Here is a 21,147-nt window from a genome sequence, read left to right as displayed (position 1 = left end):
GCAAGGGAAAGTGACATTGCCCCATCAAGCAGGACAATGCCCTAGACCAACCTTTAAACTAGTGCTTGTTTGTGGCGGTCTTTATTCCTATATCTGTCAAAATGTATTCTTTTTCTGTTCTCTTCCATTTGTCTGTCAATATGAAATCATTTCCTGTCTTTCTCTGTCTGTCTCCTTCTATAATGATCGGTAACAGACTCTCCTTCCCTCTGTCTCTATTTCCATAAGTGATTAACACTGTTAATCTGCCAATATCTCTTATTTTGGTGTTATCAATATTTATCTATTTTATCTGCTATTTCCCTTTATACTAAATAGAAGACGCTGATGTCACACTTGATAGTCCTTGGCTCACTCCTCCTTTAGAATCCTTGTCCAGTGACGTCATCCAAAACAAATTGTCTGAGTGAACGTTCTTAAACTACTTCCTTAGACGGTTCAAAAGTTTTATTTATATTAAGTTTTGCGGTGATTTTAATCGGTTTAGTGAAGTGAATTTAACCAAGAGACTTCATTCATTCAATTGTGAGTAGTTTTGGGATATAATTGACTTGGTAAAATGCTTTAAAACGTTATTATGGACGTATATGTGATGTGGGCTTTCTTAGGAGAGCCTACGATGTTACTGAAAATGGTTTTAGGCTACGGAATAATTCCATATATAAACTTAACCTGTATCAACAAAGTATTGGATCATGACCTCTTAATTAAGTCGGTTTTGTTCCTCTGTCTTCCAGTTTAACTTTGTATTCTGGCCTTAGTGAGTTTTGAAATGGAAAAAAGGTTTAATCAATGTTAGGCCAACTCCTCTCCGGATGAGCACTAGGTTAGGTTAGGAAGGAAAGAGTTAGTTTTAATGTTTGGTATTGATAGGATCAGTGCAAAGTGATAAGGTGTTCCAGTAATTGTCTCCTTGAAAAAGTATTCCATGAAAATTTATTCTTTTTTTACTTTTGCTTTTTTGGTATTTTGGTAAATTCTTTTTGTTTCGTTTAACTAATTACTTGTGCCTAAATGATAATAATAATAATACTACAACTAATGATAATAATAATAATAATGATAATAATAATAATAATAATAAATACTTTAATAGTAAAAAGTACTGTAATAATAATAATAAACGGATTTTGAGCGAAGCGAAAAATCTATTTTTGGGTGAGATAGCCATGGCGTCCTGATGGAAGGTTCCTTTTTGGTAGCTTCCTTGGGTAAATAACTACTAAGATATTCCCAGAGAATTTAACCACAGGTTATCACAGAATTCTAACTTCTGGAGCGAGTATCCTAAAGGTTTCCCTTTTAAGACATCGTATATCAACAGGGGACGCATGTATTAACGCGCCACATAGCTATCTACACACCGAACAGAGTTAACACTTCGGTGTGTAAGGGCGGAGAATAGCTGGGAGCCGTTCCACAGCTAATCTCGTCCGTGGCTACTTTTGGTACTCGAGACGTAAACAAACGGGCGCCATTGCTGAATGACGTCACGTCCGTCCTCATCCTGAAGCCAGTTGCTTGCCGATCACCATGATACAGCAGAGAATCAATGTATCGTGGTAGATTTTCCCCTATTAGGTAAGTGCCAAGGGCTTTGAACAATGTAGCATAGTAATCTTAATAAAAGAACCGTAGGGAAGAATCTTCCTGCCCCCCTTGGCAGTGAAGTTCCCACGGGCCATGCCGAGATCAAAGTGGTTATCGAAGGGCTATTCACCTTGCTAGAAGAACCTGAAGAACTTGGAGACGAGACTGAATGGTTGGCATTCGTATCGGAACATTCTCGAAGGCAGACAAGTGGTGGTTGGACACTGTGTGTCGAGAAGGAGAGTTCGTCTCTATGGTATGAAGAGTAAGTATTCGTATTGGAATATTACATTGCGAAGGTGAATATATAATAAGGGTTAGGACCTTAGAATCTCCATGAACCATAGGGAAGGGATAATAAAACTATGATAGGCCTGTATTTCATAGTATAAGTAGGAGCGGATTGAGACGCACAAGTAATAAAATAGGAATTTTATTTCACAATTGCAGAAAATTGAATGAATTGCAGTAATAAGTAAAGTTAATTTACAGTAAATTATAATGTACATAGTAATAAAGACTTGCTCTTGAATCTGAAAGAGAATTTCAAATTTATTAGTAGGCACTCGTTCTCGAGGAACGTCAGTCTTTAATTAAAACACAACATGCTCTAGGCATGCGGCACTTGTGTGACGACTATGACATTTCACCTGGGATAAGAACAGTTATAAGAAAGCACTAAGTGTTTTCGACATCACTACATATCGCTCGAGGGTCAACATAGGCACCCGAAGAGTTAGAGTCCCAAGTAACTCGCTGTTCTATGCAGAGCTAGGTGCAGGTTTCATAACACTACCTGCGGCTACCACAAAATGTTTGACTTCGTGCACTTGTTTCGCATAATGTTTGAAGAAAACACGCGAGGACTTCCAGCCTGTGAAGCTTTTAAGGCTTTCGAAGTCCATACTCTGAAAGAAATTCAGAGACGATGCAACTTTTCTAGGATCGTGACCGGCGGGTGTACTGTCAGGATCCGCTCTGCGAATGAAGTAGGTGATTTTCGCTCTTAGTTGTTTCAGTGACAGGTCGCTGCCCGATGTTTCTCCTTTGAAGAGTTGGCCTCCACCAAAGTTCGAAGTTCTGCGAAGATAGACCTTGAGGCTCTCTACTGGGCATAGAGAGGCGTCTTCCTTCAGGGGGCATATTCTCCAAGGGCCCCATCTTTTGGTGGGTAATTCGTTTTTGGCGAGAAACGTCGGATCCGGGGAGAGGGTAATGTCTCCTGAATCAGTAAACAGGATGTGACCCTCTTCTCTTAACAATGCCACTATTTCGCTGACTTGGGCTCCTGAAGCAAGAGCAAAGAGAAATATAACTTTCTGAGTCAGATCCTTGAGAGGGCATGAATCATTATCCAAGTTGGAGGCGAAATGGAGCACCTTGTCCAATGACCAGGAGATTGGTTTCGGTGGGGGTGCTGGGCGTAGACGAGCGCATGCTTTCGGCAGTTTATTGAAGATGTCACTGGACAGATCAATTTGGAAGGCATACAACAGTGGTCTAGTCAAGGCCGATTTGCAAGTCGAGATCGTATTGGCTGCTAATCCCTGTCCATGAAGGTGAATGAAGAAGGAAATGCAGAAATCAATGGTGATTTCCTTAGGATTTTTTGTCTTGACGACGAAAGAGACCCATTTTCTCCAAGATGATTCGTATTGCCGTCTTGTGGATTCGGTCTTGTATTCCTCGAGGGAGTCTAGACTTTTCTTCGAGATCCCAAACCTCTTCTTTGCGGCTAGGGAGAGAAAAGCATGAGATGAAGGTCCTTGATTTTCGATGATGAAGCGAAGACAGTCGACTTCTGTACTTGTTGGGAGAGAACTGGGCCCGGGGGAGGGATCAGCTTGGGCTGCAGCTCCAGGACCAGGGGGTACCAGTTGCTCCGGGGCCACTTGGGAGCCACTAGGGCCGCTGTCCCTTTGAAGGTTCTCAGCTTGGAGAGGACTTTCAGCAGAAGGTTGGTGGGAGGGAACAGGTAGACTTGGACCATCTGTTCCAGTCCAGTGACATGGCATCCACTGCTTCTGCCTTGGGGTCCTCGTACGGGGCCACGTACCGAGGAAGTTGATTGTTGTCGCTCGTTGTGAAGAGATCTATCTGAAGTTCTGGGACTTGGTGAGAGATGAAGGAGAATGATCTTGCGTCTAGAGACCATTCCGACTCTATCGGGCTTGTCCGAGATAGAGCGTCCGCTGTCACGTTGCGGAATCCTTGTAGGTGAACTGCAGACAGGTGCCATTTCTTCTTCTCTGCCAGACGGAAGATTGGAAGAAGCACCTGATTTATCTGGGGCGATCTTGAGCCTTGGCGATTGAGACATCGAACTACCACCGAGTTGTCTAGGGTTAGACGAATATGGATCGAGGGAGGCGGGGAGAGTTTCTTCAGAGTTAGAAGGACCGCCATGGCCTCCAAGATGTTGATGTGAAACGTCTTGAACAGGGGAGACCATGTGCCTTGAGCCTGTTTTTGGTGGGAGTGACCTCCCCAACCCTCCAGCGAAGCGTCTGTGTGGATGTTGAGTGATGGAGGTGGGTGTTGAAGAGGAATGGACCTTTTCAGGGCCTTTGCTTCCGACCACGGCTTGAGGAGAAGTCGAAGTCTGTTTGGGAGCCGTCTCTTGAGGTCTCTTCGAGCGATGGATGCAGAACGTCTCCAGACTCCCGCGGCATCCTTTAGCTGTGCACGAAGCACTGGGTTTGTTACTGAGGCGAACTGTAGAGAGCCTAGAACTCGTTCCTGCTGGTGTCTTGAGATCCGTTTGGATTTCAGTAGTCGTTTGACAGACCCTGCTATTTCCTTCCTTTTCTTCTGGGGAATGGAAAGGCGGTGTGACTGAAGGTTCCATTGGATTCCTAACCATTGGAACTTCTGAGCTGGAGAGAGGCGAGATTTCTTCACGTTTATCTTGAATCCCAGGTGTTCTAGGTACTGGGTGACTTTGCTGCAGGATTTTAAACAATCCTCGGGCGATGGAGCCCAGACTAGCCAATCGTCGAGGTAGGCCATCACCTGGACGTCTCGGAGGCGGAGCTGTTGTACTATGGCGTCCGCCAGCTTTGTGAAGATCCGAGGGGCCACATTGAGGCCGAAGGGCATGGCCCTGAAGGCGTAGCTTTTCCTTTGGAGTCGAAATCCTAGGTAGGAGGAAGCGTGATGGTTCATTGGAACGTGCCAGTAGGCATCCGCCAGGTCTATGGAGACCGTGTAAGAACCTCGAGGCAGAAGGGTCCTTATCTGTTGAAGAGTCAGCATCTTGAACTTGTCGTTCGCTATGAACTTGTTGAGGGGGGATAAGTCCAGAATGACTCTGAGTTTGTCTGAGTCTTTCTTGGGGACACAAAACAGTCTCCCTTGGAACCTGGTGGACTTTACCTTCCTTATCACCTTCTTGTTCAAGAGATCTAGGACATATTCTTCCAGAAGGGGGGTTGATTGTTGGAAGAATTGCTGGAAGGTTGGGGGTGGTTGAGTCCAACTCCAGCCTAGACCCTTCTTGATGATGCTGTGTGCCCAGGGATCGAAGGTCCAACGATCCTGGAATTGGCGGAGTCTTCTTCCCACCGGAAGCACTTCATTGCTTCTGGTGTCCCGAGGGCTTACTGCCTCGGCCGCTAGCTCCCTTTCCTCCTCTGCCTCTGGAGGGACGGCGAGACGCGTCTCTGCCTGCACCTCTGCTTGAGCCTCTACCTTTGGGACGAAAGGTAATCGTCTGTTGCTCGAAAGCAGGGGTGAAAACCGGTGACTGTGACAAGACCAGTTGGGTGACCAGCTGAAAGGTCTGCTGTGGCTGAGCTGCCACTTGGGGAGTAGCGGGTCCCGGAAACTGTCGTCTTGGTTGACGCTGCTGGGGTTTCTGTTTGGAGGATTTCCTCTTAGGTTGAGGTCCGTCGTCCTGAGAGGATTTCCTCTTTTTTGACATGCCCCACTTGTTGAGAAGGTTCCTATTCTCCGTGGCGGCTTTGTCGGTGATCTCCTTCACAAGGTCAGAAGGAAAGAGGTGTTTACCCCAGAGGTTGGAGGAAATCAGCCTCCAGGGTTCGTGTTTCACAGTGGCACCTGCGAACACGAATTCACGACAGGCTCTCCGAGCCTTCATGAAGTGGTACATATCCTTCACCAGGGTTGCCATGTGGGATTTGGCGAGTACCATGTAGTGGTCTGGTACTCTGGTGTCACAGGCCATGATATCAAGTTGGACCTGGTGGGACATGGATGCTGCGAGCCTCTCCTTCGTATCTTGTTCCCGACGAAGGAGGTGATCGTTGAGTTTTGGGAGGTCTTCATTAAACTGACGTCCGGCGACGTCAGGATCTAGCTTTCCCACCACGAAAGTATGCTGGATGTCCTTCCAGTGTCGAGCGTCGGGGGGAGTCACTATGGAGAAGGGTCTGCACTCCTCCAGTGTAGGGCAGGCTTTTTCCTCTTCCACAGCCTTGAGGCACGCAGCGAAGGCCTTTTCCATAAATGGAAGGACTGCATCGTCGGGTGCGACGTAGGTAGGGTGCTTCTTGCTCAGGGCCGGAAGCTTAGAGCAGGTAAAACCCCTACTTTTAAACGTATTGGCTAGCATAGCCTGGGCCTTCGCGAGATCGAACACTATCTCCTCCTTTGGTTCGGTCTCTTCTTTAGAGGCAGGTTCAGAACGAAGCCGGACGTAACAGTCCGGGTAGGCCTCGAAGTTTGGGAAGAACTCCACGTCTTCGAGGGGGACCGTGCCGATCTTGTCGCTGACGAAGATCCTGCCGGTCGCGATAACCATATGCTCAGCATACCTCCATGGGTTGGCATGTGAGCAAGCGGGGAGATCCTTAACCGAGATCTTCTTCGGTTCTTTGGATCCTATCATGGACCTGATGAACTCCTTATTTTCTTTCAGCCTGTCGTCCATGATGGCTTTGATCATCCGGAACATCTCTTGGGCGGATGGCATGGGTTCCGGGGTAGCGGAGGTAGACGGGAGAGACACTTCCGTCGGTGTAGGAGTAAGGGCGGTGATGGAAGGAGGAGCGACCTCTTGCTCCGACTCGGTGTATTCCACCTGGTCCTCATCATCTTCAGCACCTTGAGCCATAAGGGTCTTCTCCGTGCCCTCCGAAATATCCGACATGTGTTCGTCGTCCTCGGAATCCAGGTGGCACTCGTGCATGGACTGGGCCATGACTACGTCTGGTTCCACCGTAATTTGGACAGTGGGGATCAAATCCTTGGGCACCATAGAATCAGGGGAGGCCTTTGGGAACAAAAGGGACCTCATTTCTTCAGTGGCCAGGTACGGTCCGGTGGCATTCTTCTGGAAGCCACGCACCCACTTGCGTAGCTTATCCCGAGAAGTGTCCCTGACCTCCGCTGAGGGAGGGTTATGGAAGGCATCAACTAGGTGAGCCTGGCAGACCGTACAGTTCAGCGGGTCCCAGAATTTCAAATCCCCTTTCTTGTTAGCACAAGGGGCGTGAGTCCTGCAAGCCGTATGCCCGTAGAAGTGCAGGCGTTTCACAGCGCAGAAGTCGAAGTCACACTTCATCTGCTCCTCCTGTGGAAGAAAGAGAAAATGAGTATGGGGGGAGTCATAAGAATGGCTCTTAAACTAAGTTAATATTAATAATTAATTTTAACTTGATAAAGGGTGTGATGCACAGAGGATTGAGATAGGAAAGAAACATACTCCGTGCATCCCGCCCGGCTGGTTACCGTAAGCTTCATCCTTGGATAATCCGAGGTGGCCGAAGGCGCAGGATAGAATTCCAGTAGAAGTCCATAGGGCAAATGGAATTCCATGGGAATTGTCAAGGATAAGGTTGGGACTGAGGCCACTCAGTCCCAAATTAGGGGGCTAAAGGATCCCAAAGGGTAACTGCTTCCGGCAACCAGCCGCGCTAAGATACACGCAGCATGCTGGAAATCTGTAGAATGCAAAAACACAGTATGATTACCAGTAGAACAGTACTAAGGTACTGATCCATTAACGTAAAAAAGCCATCTGGTTGCAGTGTAGGGCTATCAGTATTAGATGATAGCTAGTAGAAGGGGGTGCAAGTCATCTTGACGCCTCCGGAAGGTTCCGGCAGACCTCCGGCACGCCGGAGGCCGCTCCAGTGCATTAGGACAGACAATATAAAAGTCAAGAGTAATACCAGGGTGGCGGCCGCCGGCACAGCGGCGGCACGCCGGCAGAGGGAGCGGCGGCTCCGGCAGCCGGAGGTTGCCGGATTGGTGACAGGAACAAGGATGGTTATAGCAGAACCGGGTTGCCGGCAGTGGATGCCAGAACTCCGGGGGCCGGCCGGCGGGCGGACGACCAAGCTATGAGGAAGGGGGAGAGCCATCGGCTGGAAGCCGGCGGCAGGCGGCAGTCCCCCGGCACACAGAGGACTGGCGGCCACGGGGATATGGGGTGAGTCACCAAGGTAGGAGGTGGGTATCGCCGACAGTGGAGGCGGCAAGGGACCGGCACCCGGATAGTGAAGAGACAGAGGGAGGGATGTAGGGGGTCCAGCCATGGACTCCCAGACATCCCCCCTGAGAGGGTGTACCCATGATAGAGGCTGACTCTATCACCCAGAAGCAGGGGCCGCAGAGGACCGGGAGCTAAGGTAGCCCAAGGGAGGGCTAGGGGACACCCAAAGGGGGGGGGGGGTGAGACCCCTGCATACAGAACACATCCAGTGGCTAACCCCATAGGACACTATGAAGGGTATATGTACCAGAGCGGACTGTACACAGAAGCTCAAGGTAGCCCTATCACTCCACCCTAAGGAGGAGTTGTAGGACAGGGGACAGATGGGTATAGACTAACCTAAGTATAGGCTAGGCTATACAAGAGATAGGTGGAGAGGGGAGAAGAGAAGGGTCTTCCATGGAAGGGGTTCTGTACCAGAGCGGCCACTAAGGAAGGGAGGACACTCCCTAACCTAAGGTAAGGCAGCCTGACTGAAACGGTGCATGGGTACAGTTTCAGCAAGGAACAGAATAACCCTTCCAAAACCTAACGTAGAGCAGGGATGTACGTCCTGAACTAGGAAGGATAGAAGACATATCGCTATCGCAGGAAAGTCGTAGACTTAGTCCTAGCAATAGAGGAAAGACTAGCCGTTCCTCACTCTCAGGCGCAACCCTAAGGGGGGTTCATTCCCTTAGGGAGGACAGAGAGGCGATAACATACTCTGATAAGAGCTTGATCCCCTTACGTGGTAGGGGGAGCAAGGCTACACAGAGGGAATGCCCAAGGGCAGGGGGATGAAGGAAGCATATAGGGGTCCTACATGTAGGTTAGGTTAGGAAGGCACACTAACTAACCTATCCCCTATATGGTCCCTGAAGGCGAAAACACTTGCATCACAGTCAATAGTATTGTAAAATAATGCCACTATCTTCATAAGTAAGCCTAGGATCACTGATAAAATCATGCATGAACACTAATATAGGCGCTCTGGCCTGGGGGCTATAGTAGCCAACTGGTATGGGGTCAATCGATGACCGGTAAAAAAGCGTCAAAACACGATATAAAAGTTCCTAGCTATGAAGACTAAATAAACTAATATTATCGATTAGTAAATAAGGCCGGAAGCGTTGTTGTGGCTAACTAAATAAGGCATGCAGAACAACAACGACGCCATAAAATGGCGGGTCCGGTAGAGGCACAGCTCTGCCACAAAACAACAAATATCTCGAAAAGTAATATTTACTTTACGGTCAGAGCTTAACTAAACAATACTGGAACCTTGTACTCAACTTTCCAGAAGAAGGCGAGGCCGAAGATAGCGACATAATAAAGATGCAAGACGATAAAGTTAGCACAGGGAAAATCCGTCTAAGTAAGGCGAGCTACTGTACAAGGGATGAAGACGGACATGACGTCATTTAAGCAATGGCGCCCGTTTGTTTACGTCTCGAGTACCAAAAGTAGCCACGGATGAGATTAGCTATGGAATGGCTCCCAGCTATTCTCCGCCCTTACACACCGAAGCATTAACTCTGTTCGGGGTGTAGATAGCTATGTGGCGCGTTAATACATGCGTCCCCTGTTGATATACGATGTCTTAAAAGGGAAACCTTTAGGATACTCGCTCCAGAAGTTAGAATTCTGTGATAACCTGTGGTTAAATTCTCTGGGAATATCTTAGTAGTTATTTACCCAAGGAAGCTACCAAAAAGGAACCTTCCATCAGGACGCCATGGCTTGAGCCCAAAAAAAAAAAAAATATATATATATATATATATATATATATATATATATATATATCATGCATATGCATAGAAAAGGTATATATAGTATAATTCAATCAGTGTCCGTTTCAGAGTATATTCTTCAAGTCCAGTGTAGTATATACAAGCCCCGCCCCCTCTCCCGTCACCCGTGGCCAGGCTCCGCCCCTTTACGTCATACCAGCTACAGCTGTATAAATAACCTTTTAAAAACACGCTTGTAGCTGTTCGAACGAAGCCTACTTTATAAAATATTAATATAAATATATATGATATGTTAATTCCATTGAGTTTTCTCCCTTTCTAGGGTACGCTGTACAAATTAACATGTTTTAATAAGTTTGAGTGAACGGTAACACTGTAAGTGCCCCAATTTTTGTTCCATAATTCCACATTAGAAAGTCGAGAAAATTCATTGGAATGCATACCATTTTTACGTCATATTTGGCTAAGTTATGTCTATATATACTTTTATGTTATATATTTTTTTTTATGAATACTAATGAAACAAGATAGCCTATTAGCATTACGTTTAAAATATATTCATTTATCGCAACACCTGTTTTTAATACCAAAACATGGACAGCATTCTCAGAGCCCGTCCGCCTTTGGTACAATCTTTCTATCCGAAGATAGCTACCTGGACATAAGAAATGATTATCGACTAGTAAGGCCAGGTAGTTGCAGACGATGCTCTCGGATTTGTTTATCTGGAGGTATTTGTACACGAAAATACATAAAGAATGTTTGTTTAGTGTTTCAATGTTCACTTACCTATTGAATATATCTCTATTACAGTAGTAGACGTGTGGGTGGATGTATGATAGAGGCCACCTGTATGTATAGTGACGGTTGACGAAGACTAGGGCTGTTTAAGGGCATGGCTTGTAGGTTTGGTTAGAGGGGGTGAAATTAGTTAGTATCCCTTTTTTTCTGCACGTTTGGGGGGAGCTGACCACTCATATATATAATGGCCCCGACCTGTATCGATAGGCCCCTATTACTGATAATCATAATAGACCTATCACTGTATCAGTCACTAATGTTGACATGCGACCTGTGGGTTTGAATGACTGCACAGACATTGAAGAAAAAAAATTCTCATTCCTACACATTATTATTATTATTATTATTATTATTATTATTATTATTATTACTTGCTAAGCTACACCCCTAGTTGGAAATGCACGATGCTAAAAGCCTAGGGGCTCCAATATTAAAAATACCCCAGTGAGGATAGGGAGCAAGGAAAAATAGAATATTTTGAGAACAGAAACATTAAGATAAATATCGCCTATATAAACAAAACAGGAGTAAGAGATTAAGATAGTGTGCCCAAGTGTACCTTCAATCAAGAGAACTCTACTCCAAGATAGTGGAGGACCATGGTACAGAGGCTATGGCACTACCCAAGAATAGAGAATATTGAAGTAAAATATTGCATAATATTGTATCTAACGCATTTCATAATTCGGCGATAGAGGGGTAAAAATGGGTAAATTTCACTTTTTTGACTTTTCTCGACTGAAATACATATCTGGTTGCCAGACATAGAAACAATTTTTGCGTCACATTGAGTTGGTATAGAATTTGAGCCCCATACATAGTATAATCAGAATCATGAATAATATTGTATCTAACCCATTTCAAAATTCTGTGATAGAGGGGTAAAAATGGGTAATTTTCACTTTTTTTACTTTTCTCGACTGAAATACATATCTGGTTGCCAGACATAGAAACAATTTTTGCGTCACATTGAGTTGGTATACAATTTGACCCCCATACATAGTATAATCAAAATCATGAATAAAATTGTATCTAACCCATTTCAGAAATCTGCGATAGAGGGGTAAAAATGGGTAATTTTCACTTTTTTTACTTTTCTCGACTGAAATACACATCTGGTTGCCAGACATCGAAACAATTTTTGCGTCACATTGAGTTGGTATAGAATTTGATCCCCATACATAGTATAATCAGAATCATGAATAATATTGTATCTAACCCATTTCAGAAATCTGCGATAGAGGGGTAAAAATGGCGTAAATTTCACTTTTTTTACTTTTCTCGACTGAAATACATAGCTGGTTGCCAGACATAGAAACAATTTTTGCGTCACATTGAGTTGGTATAGAATTTGAGCCTCATACATAGTATAATCAGAATCATGAATAATATTGTATCTAACCCATTTCAAAATTCTGCGATAGAGGGGTAAAAACGGGTAATTTTCACTTTTTAAATATTAAACTTAGCCGGTGAATATATAATAGCTGCAACTCTGCGGCTCGACAGACAACATACTCAAAAAACTCGCGAGCGATCGCTATGCAGGTTGCGGGTGTGCCCACCAGCGCCAACTGTCGGCCAGATACCACTCTTGAATGTAAACAAAACCTTCAATTCTTCTCTGTCGACGTTGACGACAAGACGTACTTATACTCGCTGTAGAACCTGGAGTTTTCCCATCATATTTGGTGAAGTACTTTATTTTGGTTTGAGCTTTCGCAGTACAGGTGTTTTTCCTCAACATAAACTCTTGAACTCTTTATTGAATCGGATTATTTGTTGACTTGGATTGTTTTTGGAATTTTCTTTGACTAATTCAAAATGGCTGACCCTTCTCAAGTACCTAGGTTTCGAAAGTGTAATGCTAGGGACTGTAATAGGCGTCTTCCAAAGGCTTCTCTCGACCCTCATACTGTTTGTTCCAATTGTCGGGGTAAAACCTGTCAATTGGGAGATCGGTGTGAGGAATGCGTGGGCCTTTCGTAATTCGATTTTATCAAATATGATAAGTATACACGCAGACTAGAGAGAGATAGGGTAAGGAGACGTTCTTCTAGGTCCGTAGATTTTTCCTCTCCACATGCCCCTGAACCTAATCCTTCCCCTGTAGTGGTTGTTCCTAACCCCCCTTCTAGCACTCAGGAACCGTCGATGCAAGACATGTTACGTGCTATCCATGCCTTGGGGGAGAGGGTTGAAGCGTTAGCAAGTGACCGTAATCAACTCATGGCTGACGTGAAGGAACTTAAGTGCCACAGTGGAAAGTGGGAAAGTGATTAGTGCGCAAAGTGTTGTGAACAGTGTTGCGACCGAGGGTTCGTCTGTTCGTGCCTGTCGTTCACCTAGTCCGGGACCTCTTGCAAGCTCCCAAGCCCAGGGGAGAAGCAATGTCGTACGACTTATGGGTTCGAGAGGCCTTGATCAGCGAACAGACGTTCCCTCTATGGTATCAGGCGTATCTCGTCAAGATCGCCCCTACCATAAGACGAGAGGGCCCATTTTTACCTCGTCTTCCGAAGGCGTTTCACGCAAGAAACCATGGAGCAAGGTTTCTAGGCCTTTGAAACGCAAGTCGGTCCCTTCAGGACAGGTCCAACGTCCCGGATGTAGTCATTGGGACAGTTCGGACCCGTTGCTGTCATCGGATGACTGCTCGCCGCCTAAGCAAGGCAAAGTTGTGCCGTCTCAGACGCTAACCCCGGCTGTTACCGCACCCGTTACCGTAGACCCTAAATGGGTTATACTGCAGGACATGCAGTCTAAGCTTGCGTCCCTTATGGAAGATTACAACGCAGAGAAGGTTTCCGTTGAACCTAGCCGTTTATCTCATGGAGATCCTGGCCGTCAGGGACCCAAGCGTTCTGTTGTGCGTCCTGTTGACGTTGGTGTTGCCAGTTCACGTCAACCAGTTGGGGTTGTACCACACCCGATGCGGTCTCGTGTGGACTTTCAACCTAATGTGGACGTTAAGCAACTCACTGATGCGCCTGGTGACGTTCAGGACGTTCGCCAACCATCAGAGTTGACTTGTTTTGACGCAGTGCGTCAACCTCCGCAACCTAGAGTTGTTTTGACTGCACAACCCAGGCGGTCTATGCAGTCTCGGGTGGACGCTGTGCGTCCTCACGCACCTGTTGTTGTTGTTGACAGTTCCCAGACTGTTCAGCAGTTTCAGGACGCTGCGTCCTGCTCCGTCACTTATGCACCAGTGCGGGCGGACGCTGCGTGTCAAGCATTGCCTACCCCTTTGCTTGTTTCTCATCAGTTATCAGATGAGGAACTTTCGGATGAGGACGTTGCTGACCCTCAGCCTGAGGATCATCCTTCAGATATTGATGAGCCTAGAGCAGTTCCGCCATCTATGGACTTTAAGAAAGTCATGCTCATTTTTAAAGAGTTGTTCCCTGAACACTTTGTCTCTGTGGCTCCTCGTTCGCCGCCGTCTGAGTTTGTTTTAGGCGTTCCTGCTGCCATGCCAGCCTTTACAAAACTCGTTCTCTCTCGCTCATCCAAGAGAGCTTTACGGCTGTTAGGCGATTGGTTAGAAACCAAGAGGAGTTTAGGGAAGACTTCCTTTGCCTTCCCCCCAACTAAACTCTCGTCTAGATCGAGCGTCTGGTATGCCACGGGAGAAGTTCTCGGCTTGGGAGTTCCTGCCTCTGCCCAGGGCGACTTCTCAAGTCTTGTAGACTCTCCCCGCCGCCTAGCCATGAGACGCTCGAAGATTAGTTGGTCATCCTCAGACCTGGACCATCTACTTAAGGGCATCTTTAGGGCTTTTGAAGTTTTTAACTTCCTTGACTGGTGTTTGGGAGCCCTGAGTAGGAAAATCTCATCAGCCGATAGAGATGTTTCCTTACTCATCATGTCCTGCATGGATAAGGCCATCCGCGATGGATCCAACGAGCTCTCCGCCTCGTTTACGTCAGGAGTCCTAAAGAAACGAGAGTCTCTGTGCTCTTTTCTGTTAGCAGGAGTGACGCCCTGTCAACGATCTGAGCTACTCTTTGCCCCTTTATCTAAGTTCTTGTTTCCTGAACTTTTAGTTAAAGAAATATCGTTGTCCCTTGTGCAGAAGGACACCCATGACTTGGTTGCGTCCTCGGCTCGCAAAGGGACCCCTTCGTCTGCCTTGTCTGCTAGACCTAGGATAGACACTCCAGCGTCCAGGTTTATTCCGCCCTTTCGTGGCAGAGCCCCCAGCAGGGAAAGTACTCGTGCCGAAGGGAAGAGAGGAAAGAGGAAAGGAGCCAAGTCCTCGCGAGGCAGAGTCTGACTGCCCGCAGCTTCAGACAACAGTAGGTGCCAGACTCAAGAACTTCTGGCAAGCCTGGGAGAAGAGAGGCGCAGATCAACAGTCTGTGAGGTTGCTCAGAGAGGGGTACAAAATCCCATTTGTTCGCAAACCTCCTCTAGCGACGTCCCCCATCGATCTCTCTCCCAGGTACCGAGAGGAAGCAAAGAGACAAGCCCTGAAACTAGAAGTGTCTCTTTTGCTAGAGAAGGGAGCGGTGGTCAAAGTCTCGGACCTTCAATCACCGGGTTTTACAACCGTCTCTTCCTAGTACCGAAGAAGACAGGAGGTTGGAGACCGGTGCTAGACGTCAGTGCTCTGAATGTCTTTGTCACAAAGACAAAGTTCACCATGGAGACCACGAAGTCAGTTTTAGCAGCGGTCAGAAAGGGAGACTGAATGGTCTCTCTCGACCTAAGAGACGCTTACTTCCACATCCCCATTCACTCAGATTCCCAACCTTTTCTGAGATTTGTGTTCGACAATGTGGTGTACCAGTTTCGGGCCCTGTGCTTTAGCCTAAGTCCTGCTCCTCTCGTGTTTACGAGGCTTATGAGGAATGTGGCAAAATTCCTTCATTTATCGGGTATCCGAGCCTCCCTTTATTTGGACGACTGGCTTCTCAGAGCCTCGTCCAGTCATCGCTGTCTGAAGGATCTCAATTGGACTTTAGATCTGACTAAGGAATTGGGACTTCTGGTCAACTTGGAAAAGTCCCAGCTGATCCCATCCCAAACTATTCTGTATTTAGGGATGGAGATTCGCAGTCCAGTTTTTCGGGCTTTTCCGTCGGCCCCCAGAATAGATCAAGCCCTGCTCGTAATCCAAAAGATGTTGAAGAGAGAACGTTGCTCAGTCAGGAATTGGATGAGTCTGATAGGCACTCTATCATCCCTGGAGCAGTTTGTCTCGCTAGGAAGGCTACACCTCCGACCTCTACAATTCCATCTAGCTTTTCACTGGAAAAAGGACAAGACGCTAGAGGCGGTCTCGATCCCGATTTCCTAATCAGTAAAGACTTGCCTGAATTGGTGGAAAGACAATATCAGTCTACGAGAGGGACTTCCCCTAGCAGTTCAGAAACCAAACCACGTTCTCTTCTCAGACGCATCGGATTTGGGTTGGGGTGCGACACTGGACGGTCGGGAATGCTCAGGTCTGTGGACCTCAAGTCAGAGGAGCATGCATATCAACGGCAAGGAGCTTTTGGCAGTTCACCTGGCCTTGATAAGCTTCGAGAGTCTCCTTCTAGACAAAGTGGTGGAGGTCAACTCGGACAACACCACAGCCTTGGCGTACATTTCCAAACAAGGAGGTACCCACTCTCTGACACTGTACGAGATCGCCAGGGACCTGCTCATCTGGTCAAGAGATCGAGGCATCTCCCTAGTGACGAGGTTTATCCAGGGCGACTTGAACGTTCTAGCAGACTGTCTCAGTCGGAAAGGTCAGGTAATTCCAACCGAATGGACCCTCCACAAGGATGTGTGCAAGAGGCTTTGGGCGACTTGGGGTCAACCCACCATAGACCTCTTTGCAACCTCGATGACCAAGAGGTTTCCAATCTATTGCTCTCCAGTCCCAGACCCAGCAGCAATACATATAGATGCCTTTCTCCTAGACTGGTCTCACCTAGACCTATACGCATTCCCACCATTCAAGATTGTCAACAAGGTACTGCAGAAGTTCGCCTCTCACGAAGGGACAAGGTTGACGTTAGTTGCTCCCCTCTGGCCCACGAGAGAATGGTTCACCGAGGTACTTCGATGGCTGGTAGACTTTCCAAGAAGTCTTCCTCTAAGAGTAGACCTATTACGTCAGCCACACGTAAAGAAGGTACACCAAAGCCTCCACGCTCTTCGTCTGACTGCCTTCAGACTATCGAAAGACTCTCGAGAGCTAGAGGCTTTTCGAAGGAGGCAGCCAGTGCGATTGCAAGAGCGAGGAGAGCTTCTATCATTAGAGTTTACCAATTGAAGTGGGAAATCTTCCGAGACTGGTGCAAGTCAGTATCTGTATCCTCGTCCAGTACCTCTGTAGCCCAAATCGCGGACTTTCTCTTATATCTGAGAAGAGTTCGCTCCCTTTCAGCTCCCACGATCAAGGGCTACAGGAGCATGTTGGCTTCGGTCTTCCAGCATAGAGGCTTAGATCTTTCCAACAATAAAGATCTACAAGATCTCCTTAAGTCTTTTGAGACCTCTAAGGAACGTCGTTTGGCTACACCTGGATGGAATTTAGACGTGGTCCTAAGATTCCTCATGTCAGACAGGTTCGAGCCTTTACATTCAGCCTCCCTGAAGGATCTCACTCTTAAGACTCTTTTCCTGGTGTGCTTGGCCTCAGCTAAAAGAGTCAGTGAGCTTCATGCCTTCAGCAAGAACATCGGTTTTTCGACAGAAAAAGCCTCTTGTTCTCTTCAACTTGGTTTCCTAGCCAAGAATGAACTGCCTTCTCGTCCTTGGCCTAAATCTTTTGATATTCCTAGCTTATCAAAGATCGTAGGCAACGAGTTAGAGTATTATGCCCCGTTAGAGCTCTTAAGTTCTATTTAGCTCGTACTAAGCCTTTAAGAGGTAAATCTGAAGCGTTATGGTGTTCGGTTAAGAAACCATCCTTACCTATGTCAAAGAATGCTTTGTCATATTTTATCAGATTGTTAATACGAGAGGCTCATTCACACTTGAGTGAGGAAGACCGATCTTTGCTTAAGGTTAAGACGCACGAAATTAGAGCTATAGCAACTTCCGTGGCCTTTAAGCAAAATAGATCTCTGCAAAGTATCATGGACGCGACCTTTTGGAGAAGCAAGTCAGTGTTCGCGTCATTTTACTTGAAAGATGTCCAGACTCTTTACGAGGACTGCTACACACTGGGTCCATTCGTAGCAGCGAGTGCAGTAGTGGTTGAGGGCTCAACCACTACACTTCCCTAATTCCATATCCTTTTAATCTGTCTCTTGAAATGTTTTTAATATTGTTTTTTGGGTTGTACGGAAGGCTAAGAAGCCTTTCGCATCCTGGTTGATTTGGCGGGTGGTCAAAGTCATTTCTTGAGAGCGCCCAGATTAGGGGTTTGATGAGGTCCTGTTGTATGGGTTGCAGCCCTTGATACTTCAGCTCCTGGGAGTCTGTCAGCATCCTAAGAGGATCGCTGGGCTCCGTGAGGAAGACAGACTTACAAGGCAGAGTAATCGTCTAAGTCGACTTCCTTACCAGGTACCTATTTATTTTGGTTTTGTTATATTGATAACTGTCAAAATGAAAAAACTCTTAGCTTATACGCTGTAAACATATTAACTCTGGTCTCTACCCACCTCCTTGGGTGTGAATCAGCTATTATATATTCACCGGCTAAGTTTAATATTTAAAAATGATATTTTAATTATAAAATAAATTTTTGAATATACTTACCCGGTGAATATATAAATTAAATGACCCTCCCTTCCTCCCCAATAGAGACGCAGCGGGACGAGAAGAATTGAAGGTTTTGTTTACATTCAAGAGTGGTATCTGGCCGACAGTTGGCGCTGGTGGGCACACCCGCAACCTGCATAGCGATCGCTCGCGAGTTTTTTGAGTATGTTGTCTGTCGAGCCGCAGAGTTGCAGCTATTATATATTCACCGGGTAAGTATATTCAAAAATTTATCTTATAATTAAAATATAATTTTTTTACTTTTCTCGACTGAAATACATATCTGGTTGCCAGACATAGAAACAATTTTTGCGTCACATTGAGTTGGTATACAATTTGATCCCCATACATAGTATAATCAAAATCATGAATAATATTGTATCTAACCCATTTCAGAAATCTGCGATAGAGGGGTAAAAACGGGTAATTTTCACTTTTTTTTACTTTTCTCGACTGAAATACATATCTGGTTGCCAGACATAGAAACAATTTTTGCGTCACATTGAGTTGGTATACAATTTGATCCCCATACATGGTATAATCAGAATCATGAATAATATTGTATCTAACCCATTTCAGAATTCTGCGATAGAGGGGTGAAAATGGGTAATTTTCACGTTTTTGACTTTTCTCGACTGAAATACATATCTGGTTGCCAGACATAAACAATTTTTGCGTCACATTGAGTTGGTATACAATTTGATCCCCATACATAGTATAATCAGAATCATGAATAATATTGTATCAACCCATTTCAAAATTCTGCGATAGAGGGGTAAAAATGGGTAATTTTCACGTTTTTTACTTTTCTCGACTGAAGTACATATCTGGTTGCCAGACATAGAAACAATTTTTGCGTCACATTGAGTTGGTATAGAATTTGAGCCTCATACATAGTATAATCAGAATCATGAATAATATTGTATCTAACCCATTTTAGAATTCTGCGATAGAGGAGTAAAAATGGGTAATTTTCACGTTTTTGACTTTTCTCGACTGAAATACATATCTGGGTGCCAGACATAGAAACAATTTTTGCGTCACATTGAGTTGGTATACAATTTGATCCCCATACATAGTATAATCAAAATCATGAATAATATTGTATCTAACCCATTTCAGAATTCTGCGATAGAGGGGTAAAAATGGGTAATTTTCACTTTTTTTACTTTTCTCGACTGAAATACATATCTGGTTGCCAGACATAGAAACAATTTTTGCGTCACATTGAGTTGGTATAGAATTTGATCCCCATACATGGTATAATCAGGATCATGAATAATATTGTATCTAACCCATTTCAGAAATCTGCGATAGAGGGGTAAAAATGGCGTAAATTTCACTTTTTTTACTTTTCTCGACTGAAATACATAGCTGGTTGCCAGACATAGAAACAATTTTTGTGTCACATTGAGTTGGTATAGAATTTGAGCCGCATACATAATATAATCAGAATCATGAATAATATTGTATCTAACCCATTTCAGAATTCTGCGATAAAGGGGTAAAAATGGGTAATTTTCACGTTTTTGACTTTTCTCGACTGAAATACATATCTGGTTGCCAGACATAGAAACAATTTTTGCGTCACATTGAGTTGGTATACAATTTGATCCCCATACATAGTATAATCAGTATCATGAATAATATTGTATCTAACCCATTTCAGAATTCGGCGATAGAGGGGTAAAAATGGGTAATTTTCACTTTTTTGACATTTCTCGACTGAAATACATATCTGGTTGCCAGACATCAAAACGATTTTTGCGTCACATTGAGTTGGTATAGAATTTGATCCCCATACATAGTATAATCAGTATCATGAATAATATTGTATCTAACCCATTTCAGAATTCTGCGATAGAGGGGTAAAAATGGGTAATTTTCACTTTTTTTACTTTTCTCGACTGAAATACATATCTGGTTGCCAGACATCAAAACGATTTTTGCGTCACATTGAGTTGGTATAGAATTTGATCCCCATACATAGTATAATCAGTATCATGAATAATATTGTATCTAACCCATTTCAGAATTCTGCGATAGAGGGGTAAAAATGGGTAATTTTCACTTTTTTTACTTTCTCTCGACTGAAATACATATCTGGTTGCCAGACATCGAAACAATTTTTGCGTCACATTGAGTTGGTATAGAATTTGATCCCCATACATAGTATAATCAGTATCATGAATAATATTGTATCTGACCCATTTCAGAATTTTGCAGATTGAGGGGTAAAAATGGGTAATTTTCACATTTTTGACTTTTCTCGACTGAAATACATATCTGGTTGCCAGACATAGAAATAATTTTTGCAACACATTGAGTGGGTATAGAATTTGAACCCCATACATAGTATAATCAGAATCATAAATAATATTTTATATACCCCATTTCATAGTTCTTCAGATTGAGGGGTAAAAACGGGTAATTTTCACTTGTTTCGTAACTGAAATACAAACCACGCTATTTACATAAGGTAATTACTTCGGCGTAGCTGAATGACGAGCCATCAGAATTTTAACGAGGGTTTACTACCCCACCGCTAGTTAGCAGGGGGAAGGGAAGGGTAGCTTGCTACCCCCCCCCCCCTCACACACACTAGTGAGTGCTTCACTTTGCTTTTGGCTCGGGTGAAGATCAGACGTGTCTGTTCTCACCCTCTCTTGAGTGCCATTAATCTGTTTTGCTTTCTCTTTTTCTACAGTGTGTGTATGAAGTTTGCCTCTATCAATTAATAATGCCTACGTGTCCTGGATTACCTGGCCGCCCTTGTGGGACCTTTATGTCAGCGGTCAACACTGATCCCCACACCTTGTGTCATTGTAGGGGCCAACGGTGTGATAGTGGTAA

The 21,147-nt window shown here is 45.1% G+C and overlaps 1 long non-coding RNA gene across 1 annotated transcript in view; it reads left to right on the top strand.

Moving 5' to 3' along the window:
- Positions 1 to 445: 445 nt before the first annotated feature.
- LOC137633935 (uncharacterized) overlaps positions 446 to 21,147 on the top strand; it is a 478,141-nt gene continuing 457,439 nt past the window's right edge. Inside the window, exon 1 of the long non-coding RNA XR_011042360.1 lies at positions 446 to 525. This is a non-coding gene — a long non-coding RNA (uncharacterized lncRNA). The remainder of the gene's footprint in view (positions 526 to 21,147) is intronic.

This window comes from Palaemon carinicauda, chromosome 43, assembly GCF_036898095.1.
Source record: "Palaemon carinicauda isolate YSFRI2023 chromosome 43, ASM3689809v2, whole genome shotgun sequence".
NCBI classification, from domain to species: Eukaryota; Metazoa; Arthropoda; class Malacostraca; order Decapoda; family Palaemonidae; genus Palaemon; species Palaemon carinicauda.
The sequence above is the reverse complement of the archived record's forward strand: the minus strand, read 5'-3'. Positions and strand labels throughout refer to the sequence as shown.